At 33.7% G+C, this 10,918-nt stretch overlaps 2 non-coding genes across 2 annotated transcripts; both read left to right on the forward strand.

The window, feature by feature from the left end:
• On the forward strand, positions 1 to 109 carry TRNAL-CAA (transfer RNA leucine (anticodon CAA)). Its single transcript has 2 exons — positions 1 to 38; positions 64 to 109. It is a non-coding gene; the product is annotated as a tRNA-Leu (tRNA).
• A 9,113-nt stretch (positions 110 to 9,222) lies between these two features.
• TRNAL-CAA (transfer RNA leucine (anticodon CAA)) lies at positions 9,223 to 9,331 on the forward strand. The gene is made up of 2 exons: positions 9,223 to 9,260; positions 9,286 to 9,331. It is a non-coding gene; the product is annotated as a tRNA-Leu (tRNA).
• Positions 9,332 to 10,918: the final 1,587 nt, after the last annotated feature.

The raw sequence follows: 10,918 nt of genomic DNA on the forward strand, positions 1-10,918 counted from the left end.
GTCAGGATGGCCGAGCGGTCTAAGGCACCAGACTCAAGATTCTACTCTTCCAGTTAATGGGAATTCTGGTCTCTGTAAAGAGGCGTGGGTTCAAATCCCACTTCTGACTATATTTTCTTGCTCTTTGGTTATGTTTTAAACTCAAAATGACCGACATTGAGAAGTATGCTCAGGACATCCACAGTCTTTCAATCTTTCCTCTCCCATACATTGATATCTTGATCCCATTTATTTCTAAGCCATGTGAAGTGCAATGATTGAATGAATTAAAGGGCATAGAAACTGTTAAACACCTAAGAATAGATCAATTTTCCCATCTACATTCCAATCAAGATCAAATTACATGAGAGTTAAATTAATTAAATTATTCTTAAATGATAAAGACACTGTGATTAGTTTTAAAATTCTAAAGTTCAGATCATGTAGAAACTGTCTATTGAAATAATGTATTACATAGAAACAGAATTTGATGGCAGATAATAACCACTTGGCCCACGTAGTCTGCTCCTTTTCATATATCCTTTAGGCAACTTCAACCCTATTTGCTCCTTACATATATCTTAAGGATATTCTCATGCCTACTCCTAGAGTATTTAAATTGTTTCACCATTTAGCTTCAACAACATCGGATGGGAGGCTTTTCTATTTATCAACTACCCTTTCTGTGAAGTAATTTTTCTTCAAATTTCCTCTAAGTCTACCTCCCTCCAGTTGCAGTGCATGTCCTCGTGTTCTTGTACATCTCTTCCTTTGAAGAATAAATATTGTTTGCACAACATTATTTTAGTATTCAGTAATCTAAACATAAAACACAAGAATAATTGGTATCGAAAGTATTTTAAGGCTCTTAGACTCTTACATATAATGTGATATACAATTTACTTCTAAGACAAACTAATCTGTTCTGCTAGGTTGAAGACCTTAGTAAAGTGTGGCAACAGTAATTTTGAAGGATAACACTTTAGCTTGAGCCATTTTTCCTAAATAATGTTATTTAAGAAACAGCTTTTAGAGGAATGCATTAATCTAAGATCTTGATTTAATGACCCCTTTTTCAACAAATCTAAATTATTTGTCAAAATCACACTCAAAAATATAAATAGTAAAATGATAAACCCTAAGAGGCAGCAGGTTTGGACATACTGATGTGCTTGGCAGGATGGCCGAGCGGTCTAAAGCACCAGACTCAAAAGTCTACTCTTCCAGTTAATGGGAATTCTGGTCTCTGTAAAGAGGTGTGAGTTCAAATCCCACTTCTGACAATATTTTCTTGCTCTTTGGTTATGTTTTACACTCAAAATGACAGACATTGAGAAGTATGCTCAGGACATCCACAGTCTTTCAATCTTTCCTCTCCCAGACAATGATATCTTGATCCCAATTATTTCCTTGCAATGTGAAGAGCAATGATTGTATGAATTAAAGGGCATAGAAACTGTTAAAGACCTAAGAATTGATCAATTTTCCTATCTACACTCCAATCAAGATCAAATTACATTAGAGTTAAATTAATTAAATTATTCTTAAATGATAAAGACAATATGATTAGTTTTAAAATTCTAAATTTCAGTTAATGTAGAAATTGGCTATTGAAATAATATATTACATAGAAACAGAATTTGATGGCAGATAAGAACCACTTGGCCCACGTAGTCTGCTCCTTTTCATGTATCCTTTAGGCAACTTCAACCCTATTTGCTCCTTACATTTCTCTTAAGGATATTATTATGCCTACCCCAAGAGTGTTTAAATTGTTTCAACATTTAGCTTCAATAACATCGGATGGGAGGCTTTTCTATTTATCAACTACCCTTTCTGTGAAGAAATTTTTCTTCAAATTTCCTCTAAGTCTACCTCCCTCCAGTTTCAGTGCATGTCCTCGTGTTCTTGTACATCTCTTGCTTTGAAGAATAAATATTGTTTGCACAACATTCTTTTAGTATTCAGTAATCTAAACATAAAACACAAGAATAATTGACATCGAAAGTATTTTAAGGCTCTTAGACTTAACATATAACGTGATATACAATTTACTTCTAAGACAAACTAATCTGTTCTGCTAGGATGAAGACCTTAGTAAAGGGTGGCAACAGTAATTTTGAAGGATAACACTTTAGCTTGAGCCATTTTTCCTAAATAATGTTATTTAAGAAACAGCTTTTAGAGGAATGCATTAATCTAAGATCTTGATTTAATGACCCCTTTTTCAACAAATCTAAATTATTTGTCAAAATCACACTCAAAAATATAAATAGTAAAATGATAAACCCTAAGAGGCAGCAGGTTTGGACATACTGACGTGCTTGGCAGGATGGCCGAGCGGTCTAAAGCACCAGACTCAAAAGTCTACTCTTCCAGTTAATGGGAATTCTGGTCTCTGTAAAGAGGTGTGGGTGCAAATCCCACTTCTGACAATATTTTCTTGCTCTTTGGTTGTTTTAAACTCAAAATGGCCGACATTGAGAAGTATGCTCAGGACATACACAGTCTTTCAATCTTTCCTCTCCCAGACATTGATATCTTGATCCCATTTATTTCTAAGCAATATGAAGCACAATGATTGAATGAATTAAAGGGCATAGAAACTGTTAAAGACCTAAGAATTGATCGATTTTCCCATCTACATTCCAATCAAGATCAAAATACATTAGAGTTAATTTAATTAAATTATTCTTAAATGATAAAGACACTATGATTAGTTTTAAAATTCTAAAGTTCAGTTCATGTAGAAACTGTCTATTGAAATAAAGTATTACATAGAAACAGAATTTGATGGCAGATAATAACCACTTGGCCCACGTAGTCTGCTCCTTTTCATATATCCTTTAGGCAACTTCAACCCTATTTGCTCCTTACATATATCTTAAGGATATTCTCATGCCTTTTCCTAGAGAATTTAAATTGTTTCACCATTTAGCTTCAACAACATCGGATGGGAGGCTTTTCTATTTATCAACTACCCTTTCTGTGAAGTAATTTTTCTTCAAATTTCCTCTAAGTCTACCTCCCTCCAGTTTCAGTGCATGTCCTCGTGTTCTTGTACATCTCTTCCTTTGAAGAATAAATATTGTTTGCACAACATTCTTTTAGTATTCAGTAATCTAAACATAAAACACAAGAATAATTGGCATCGAAAGTATTTTAAGGCACTTAGACTCTTACATATAATGTGATATACAATTTACTTCTAAGACAAACTAATCTGTTCTGCTAGGATGAAGACCTTAGTAAAGTGTGGCAACAGTAATTTTGAAGGATAACACTTTAGCTTGAGCCATTTTTCCTAAATAATGTTATTTAAGAAACAGCTTTTAGAGGAAATGCATTAATCTAAGATCTTGATTTAATGACCCCTTTTTCAACAAGTCCAAATTATTTGTCAAAATCACACTCAAAAATATAAATAGTAAAATGATAAACCCTAACAGGCAGCAGGTTTGGACATACTGATGTGCTTGGCAGGATGGCCGAGCGGTCTAAAGCACCAGACTCAAGATTCTACTCTTCCAGTTAATGGGAATTCTGGTCTCTGTAAGGAGGCGTGGGTTCAAATCCCACTTCTGACAATAATTTCTTGCTGTTTGGATATGTTTTAGACTCAAAATGACCGACATTGAGAATTATGCTCAGGACATCCACAGTCTTTCCATCTTTCCTCTCCCAGACATTGATATCTTGATCCCATTTATTTCTAAGCCATGTGAAGTGCAATGATTGAATGAATTAAAGGGCATAGAAACTGTTAAACACCTAAGAATTGATCAATTTTCCCATCTACATTCCAATCAAGATCAAATTACATTAGAGTTAAATGAATTAAATTATTCTTAAATGATAAAGACACTATGATTAGTTTTAAAATTCTAAAGTTCAGTTCATGTAGAAATTGGCTATTGAAATAATGTATTACATAGAAACAGAATTTGATGGCAGATAAGAACCACTTGGCCCACGTAGTCTGCTCCTTTTCATGTATCCTTTAGGCAACTTCAACCCTATTTGCTCCTTACATTTCTCTTAAGGATATTCTTATGCCTATCCCAAGCTTATTTAAATTGTTTCACCATTTAGCTTCAACAACCTCAGATGGGAGGCTTTTCTATTTATCAACTACCCTTTCTGTGAAGTAATTTTTCTTCAAATTTCCTCTAAGTCTACCTCCCTCCAGTTTCAGTGCATGTCCTCGTGTTCTTGTACATCTCTTCCATTGAAGAATAAATATTGTTTGCACAACATTCTTTTAGTATTCAGTAATCTAAACATAAAACACAAGAATAATTGGCATCGAAAGTATTTTAAGGCTCTTAGACTTTACATATAACGTGATATACAATTTATTTCTATGACAAACTAATCTGTTCTGCTAGGATGAAGACCTTAGTAAAGGGTGGCAACAGTAATTTTGAAGGATAACACTTTAGCTTGAGCCATTTTTCTTAAATAATGTTATTTAAGAAACAACTTTTAGCAGAAATGCATTAATCTAAGATCTTGATTTAATGACCCCTTTTTCAACAAGTCCAAATTATTTGTCAAAATCACACTCAAAAATATAAATAGTAAAATGATAAACCCTAACAGGCAGCAGGTTTGGACATACTGATGTGCTTGTCAGGATGGCCGAGCGGTCTAAGGCGTCAGACTCAAGATTCTACTCTTCCAGTTAATGGGAATTCTGGTCTCTGTAAAGAGGCGTGGGTTCAAATTCCACTTCTGACAATATTTTCTTGCTCTTTGGTTATGTTTTAGACTCAAAATGACAGACATTGAGAAGTATGCTCAGGACATCCACAGTCTTTCAATCTTTCCTCTCCCAGACATTGATATCTTGATCCCAATTATTTCATTGCAATGTGAAGCGCAATGATTGTATGAATTAAAGGGCATAGAAACTGTTAAAGACCTAAGAATTGATCAATTTTCCCATCTACACTCCAATCAAGATCAAATTACATTAGAGTTAAATTAATTACATTATTCTTAAATGATAAAGACAATATGATTAGTTTTAAAATTCTAAATTTCAGTTCATGTAGAAATTGGCTATTGAAATAATTTATAACATAGAAACAGAATTTGATGGCAGATAAGAACCACTTGGCCCACGTAGTCTGCTCCTTTTCATGTATCCTTTAGGCAACTTCAACCCTATTTGCTCCTTACATTTCTCTTAAGGATATCTTTATGCCTATCCAAAGCATGTTTAAATTGTTTCACCATTTAGCTTCAATAACATGGGATGGGAGGCTTTTCTATTTATCAACTACCCTTTCTGTGAAGTAATTTTTCTTCAAATTTCCTCTAAGTCTACCTCCCTCCAGTTTCAGTGCATGTCCTCGTGTTCTTGTACATCTCTTCCTATGAAGAATAAGTATTGTTTGCACAACATTCTTTTAGTATTCAGTAATCTAAACATAAAACACAAGAATAATTGGCATCGAAAGTATTTTAAGGCACTTAGACTTTACATATAACGCGATATACAATTTACTTCTAAGACAAACTAATCTGTTCTGCTAGGATGAAGACCTTAGTAAAGGGTGGCAACAGTAATTTGGAAGGATAACACTTTAGCTTGAGCCATTTTTCCTAAATAATGTTATTTAAGAAACAGCTTTTAGAGGAAATGCATTAATCTAAGATCTTGATTTAATGACCCCTTTTTCAACAAGTCCAAATTATTTGTCAAAATCACACTCAAAAATATAAATAGTAAAATGATAAACCCTAACAGGCAGCAGGTTTGGACATACTGATGTGCTTGTCAGGATGGCTGAGCGGTCTAAGGCGCCAGACTCAAGATTCTACTCTTCCAGTTAATGGGTATTCTGGTCTCTGTAAAAAGGCGTGGGTTCAAATCCCTCTTCTGACTATATTTTCTTGCTCTTTGATTATGTTTTAAACTCAAAATGACCGACATTGAGAAGTATGCTCAGGACATCCACAGTCTTTCAATCTTTCCTCTCCCAGACATTGATATCTTGATCCCATTTATTTCTAAGCAATGTGAAGTGCAATGATTGAATGAATTAAAGGGCATAGAAACTGTTAAAGACTTAAGAATAGATCAATTTTCCCATCTACATTCCAATCAAGATCAAATTACATTAGAGTTAAATTAATTAAATTATTCTTAAATGATAAAGACACTATGATTAGTTTTAAAATTCTAAAGTTCAGTTCATGTAGAAACTGTCTATTGAAATAATGTATTACATAGAAACAGAATTTGATGGCAGATAATAACCACTTGGCCCACGTAGTCTGCTCCTTTTCATATATCCTTTAGGCAACTTCTACCCTATTTGCTCCTTACATATATCTTAAGGATATTCTCATGCCTATTCCTAGAGTATTTAAATTGTTTCACCATTTAGCTTCAACAACATCGGATGGGAGGCTTTTCTATTTATCACCTACCCTTTCTGTGAAGTAATTTTTCTTCAAATTTCCTCTAAGTCTACCTCCCTCCAGTTTCAGTGCATGTCCTCGTGTTCTTGTACATCTCTTCCTTTGAAGAATAAATATTGTTTGCACAACATTCTTTTAGTATTCAGTAATCTAAACATAAAACACAAGAATAATTGGCATCGAAAGTATTTTAAGGCTCTTAGACTCTTACATATAATGTGATATACAATTTACTTCTAAGACAAACTAATCTGTTCTGCTAGGATGAAGACCTTAGTAAAGTGTGGCAACAGTAATTTTGAAGGATAACACTTTAGCTTGAGCCATTTTTCCTAAATAATGTTATTTAAGAAACAGCTTTTAGAGGAAATGCATTAATCTAAGATCTTGATTTAATGACCCCTTTTTCAACAAGTCCAAATTATTTGTCAAAATCACAATCAAAAATATAAATAGTAAAATGATAAACCCTAACAGGCAGCAGGTTTGGACATACTGAAGTGCTTGTCAGCATGGCCGAGCGGTCTAAGGCGCCAGACTCAAGATTCTACTCTTCTGGTTAATGGGAATTCTGGTCTCAGTAAAGAGGCGTGAGTTCAAATCCCACTTCTGACAATATTTTCTTGCTCTTTGGTTATGTTTTACACTCAAAATGACAGAAATTGAGAAGTATGCTCAGGACATCCACAGTCTTTCAATCTTTCCTCTCCCAGACATTGATATCTTGATCCCAATTATTTCCTTGCAATGTGAAGCGCAATGATTGTATGAATTAAAAGGCATAGAAACTGTTAAAGACATAAGAATTGATCAATTTTCCCATCTACACTCCAATCAAGATCAAATTACATTAGAGTTAAATTAATTAAATTATTCTTAAATGATAAAGACAATATGATTAGTTTTAAAATTCTAAATTTCAGTTCATGTAGAAATTGGCTATTGAAATAATATATTACATAGAAACAGAATTTAATGGCAGATAAGAACCACTTGGCCCACGTAGTCAGCTCCTTTCCATGTATCCTTTAGGCAACTTCAACCCTATTTGCTCCTTACATTTCTCTTAAGGATATTATTATGCCTATCCCAAGAGTGTTTAAATTGTTTCACCATTTAGCTTCAATAACATCGGATGGGAGGCTTTTCTATTTATCAACTACCCTTTCTGTGAAGTAATTTTTCTTCAAATTTCCTCTAAGTCTACCTCCCTCCAGTTTCAGTGCATGTCCTCGTGTTCTTGTACATCTCTTCCTTTGAAGAATAAATATTGTTTGCACAACATTCTTTTAGTATTCAGTAATCTAAACATAAAACACAAGAATAATTGGCATCGAAAGTATTTTAAGGCTCTTAGCCTCTTACATATAATGTGATATACAATTTACTTCTAAGACAAACTAATCTGTTCTGCTAGGATGAAGACCTTAGTAAAGTGTGGCAACAGTAATTTTGAAGGATAACACTTTAGCTTGAGCCATTTTTCCTAAATAATGTTATTTAAGAAACAGCTTTTAGAGGAATGCATTAATCTAAGATCTTGATTTAATGACCCCTTTTTCAACAAGTCCAAATTATTTGTCAAAATCACAATCAAAAATATAAATAGTAAAATGATAAACCCTAAGAGGCAGCAGGTTTGGACATACTGATGTGCTTGGCAGGATGGCCGAGCGGTCTAAAACACCAGACTCAAGATTCTACTCTTCCAGTTAATGGGAATTCTGGTCTCTGTAAGGAGGCGTGGGTTCAAATCCCACTTCTGACAATAATTTCTTGCTGTTTGGTTATGTTTTAGACTCAAAATGACCGACATTGAGAATTAAGCTCAGGACATCCACAGTCTTTCCATCTTTCCTCTCCCAGACATTGATATCTTGATCCCATTTATTTCTAAGCCATGTGAAGTGCAATGATTGAATGAATTAAAGGGCATAGAAACTGTTAAACACCTAAGAATTGATCAATTTTCCCATCTACATTCCAATCAAGATCAAATTACATTAGAGTTAAATTAATTAAATTATTCTTAAATGATAAAGACACTATGATTAGTTTTAAAATTCTAAAGTTCAGTTCATGTAGAAATTGGCTATTGAAATAATGTATTACATAGAAACAGAATTTGATGGCAGATAAGAACCACTTGGCCCACGTAGTCTGCTCCTTTTCATGTATCCTTTAGGCAACTTCAACCCTATTTGCTCCTTACATTTCTCTTAAGGATATTCTTATGCCTATCCAAAGCATGTTTAAATTGTTTCACCATTTAGCTTCAATAACATCGGATGGGAGGCTTTTCTATTTATCAACTACCCTTTCTGTGAAGTAATTTTTCTTCAAATTTCCTCTAAGTCTACCTCCCTCCAGTTTCAGTGCATATCCTCGTGTTCTTGTACATCTCTTGCTTTGAAGAATAAATATTGTTTGCACAACATTCTTTTAGTGTTCAGTAATCTAATCATAAAACAGAAGAATAATTAGCATCGAAAGTATTTTAAGGCTCTTAGACTTAACATATAATGTGATATACAATTTAATTCTAAGACAAATTAATCTGTTCTGCTAGGATGAAGACCTTAGTAAAGGGTGGCAACAGTAATTTTGAAGGATAACACTTTAGCTTGAGCCATTTTTCCTAAATAATGTTATTTAAGAAACAGCTTTTAGAGGAATGCATTAATCTAAGATCTTGATTTAATGACCCCTTTTTCAACAAATCTAAATTATTTGTCAAAATCACACTCAAAAATATAAATAGTAAAATGATAAACCCTAACAGGCAGCAGGTTTGTACATACTGATGTGCTTGTCAGGATGGCCGAGCGGTCTAAGGCGCCAGACTCAAGATTCTACTGTTCCAGTTAATGGGATTTCTGGTCTCCGTAAAGAGGCGTGGGTTCAAATCCCACTTCTGACAATATTTTCTTGCTCTTTGGTTATGTTTTAGACTCAAAATGACAGACATTGAGAAGTATGCTCAGGACATCCACAGTCTTTCAATCTTTCCTCTCCCAGACATTGATATCTTGATCCCAATTATTTCATTGCAATGTGAAGCGCAATGATTGTATGAATTAAAGGGCATAGAAACTGTTAAAGACCTAAGAATTGATCAATTTTCCCATCTACACTCCAATCAAGATCAAATTACATTAGAGTTAAATTAATTAAATTATTCTTAAATGATAAAGACAATATGATTAGTTTTAAAATTCTAAATTTCAGTTCATGTAGAAATTGGCTATTGAAATAATTTATAACAGAGAAACAGAAATTGATGGCAGATAAGAACCACTTGGCCCACGTAGTCTGCTCCTTTTCATGTATCCTTTAGGCAACTTCAACCCTATTTGCTCCTTACATTTCTCTTAAGGATATTCTTATGCCTATCCAAAGCATGTTTAAATTGTTTCACCATTTAGCTTCAATAACATCGGATGGGAGGCTTTTCTATTTATCAACTACCCTTTCTGTGAAGTAATTTTTCTTCAAATTTCCTCTAAGTCTACCTCCCTCCAGTTTCAGTGCATATCCTCGTGTTCTTGTACATCTCTTGCTTTGAAGAATAAATATTGTTTGCACAACATTCTTTTAGTGTTCAGTAATCTAATCATAAAACAGAAGAATAATTAGCATCGAAAGTATTTTAAGGCTCTTAGACTTTACATATAATGTGATATACAATTTACTTCTAAGACAAATTAATCTGTTCTGCTAGGATGAAGACCTTAGTAAAGGGTGGCAACAGTAATTTTGAAGGATAACACTTTAGCTTGAGCCATTTTTCCTAAATAATGTTATTTAAGAAACAGCTTTTAGAGGAATGCATTAATCTAAGATCTTGATTTAATGACCCCTTTTTCAACAAATCTAAATTATTTGTCAAAATCACACTCAAAAATATAAATAGTAAAATGATAAACCCTAACAGGCAGCAGGTTTGGACATACTGATGTGCTTGGCAGGATGGCCGAGCGGTCTAAAGCACCAGACTCATGAGTCTACTCTTCCAGTTAATGGGAATTCTGGTCTCTGTAAAGAGGTGTGGGTGCAAATCCCACTTCTGACTATATTTTCTTGCTCTTTGGTTATGTTTTAAACTCAAAATGGCCGACATTGAGAAGTATGCTCAGGACATACACAGTCTTTCAATCTTTCCTCTCCCAGACATTGATATCTTGATCCCATTTATTTCTAAGCAATATGAAGCACAATGATTGAATGAATTAAAGGGCATAGAAACTGTTAAAGACCTAAGAATTGATCGATTTTCCCATCTACATTCCAATCAAGATCAAAATACATTAGAGTTAAATTAATTAAATTATTCTTAAATGATAAAGACACTATGATTAGTTTTAAAATTCAAAAGTTCAGTTCATGTTGAAATTGTCTATTGAAATAATGTATTACATAGAAACAGAATTTGATGGTAGATAAGAACCACTTGGCCCACGTAGTCTGCTCCTTTTCATGTATCCTTCAGGCAACTTCAACCCTATTT

Source organism: Taudactylus pleione, unplaced genomic scaffold, assembly GCF_031769625.1.
Source record: "Taudactylus pleione unplaced genomic scaffold, aTauple2 ptg000612l, whole genome shotgun sequence".
Classification (NCBI taxonomy): Eukaryota; Metazoa; Chordata; class Amphibia; order Anura; family Myobatrachidae; genus Taudactylus; species Taudactylus pleione.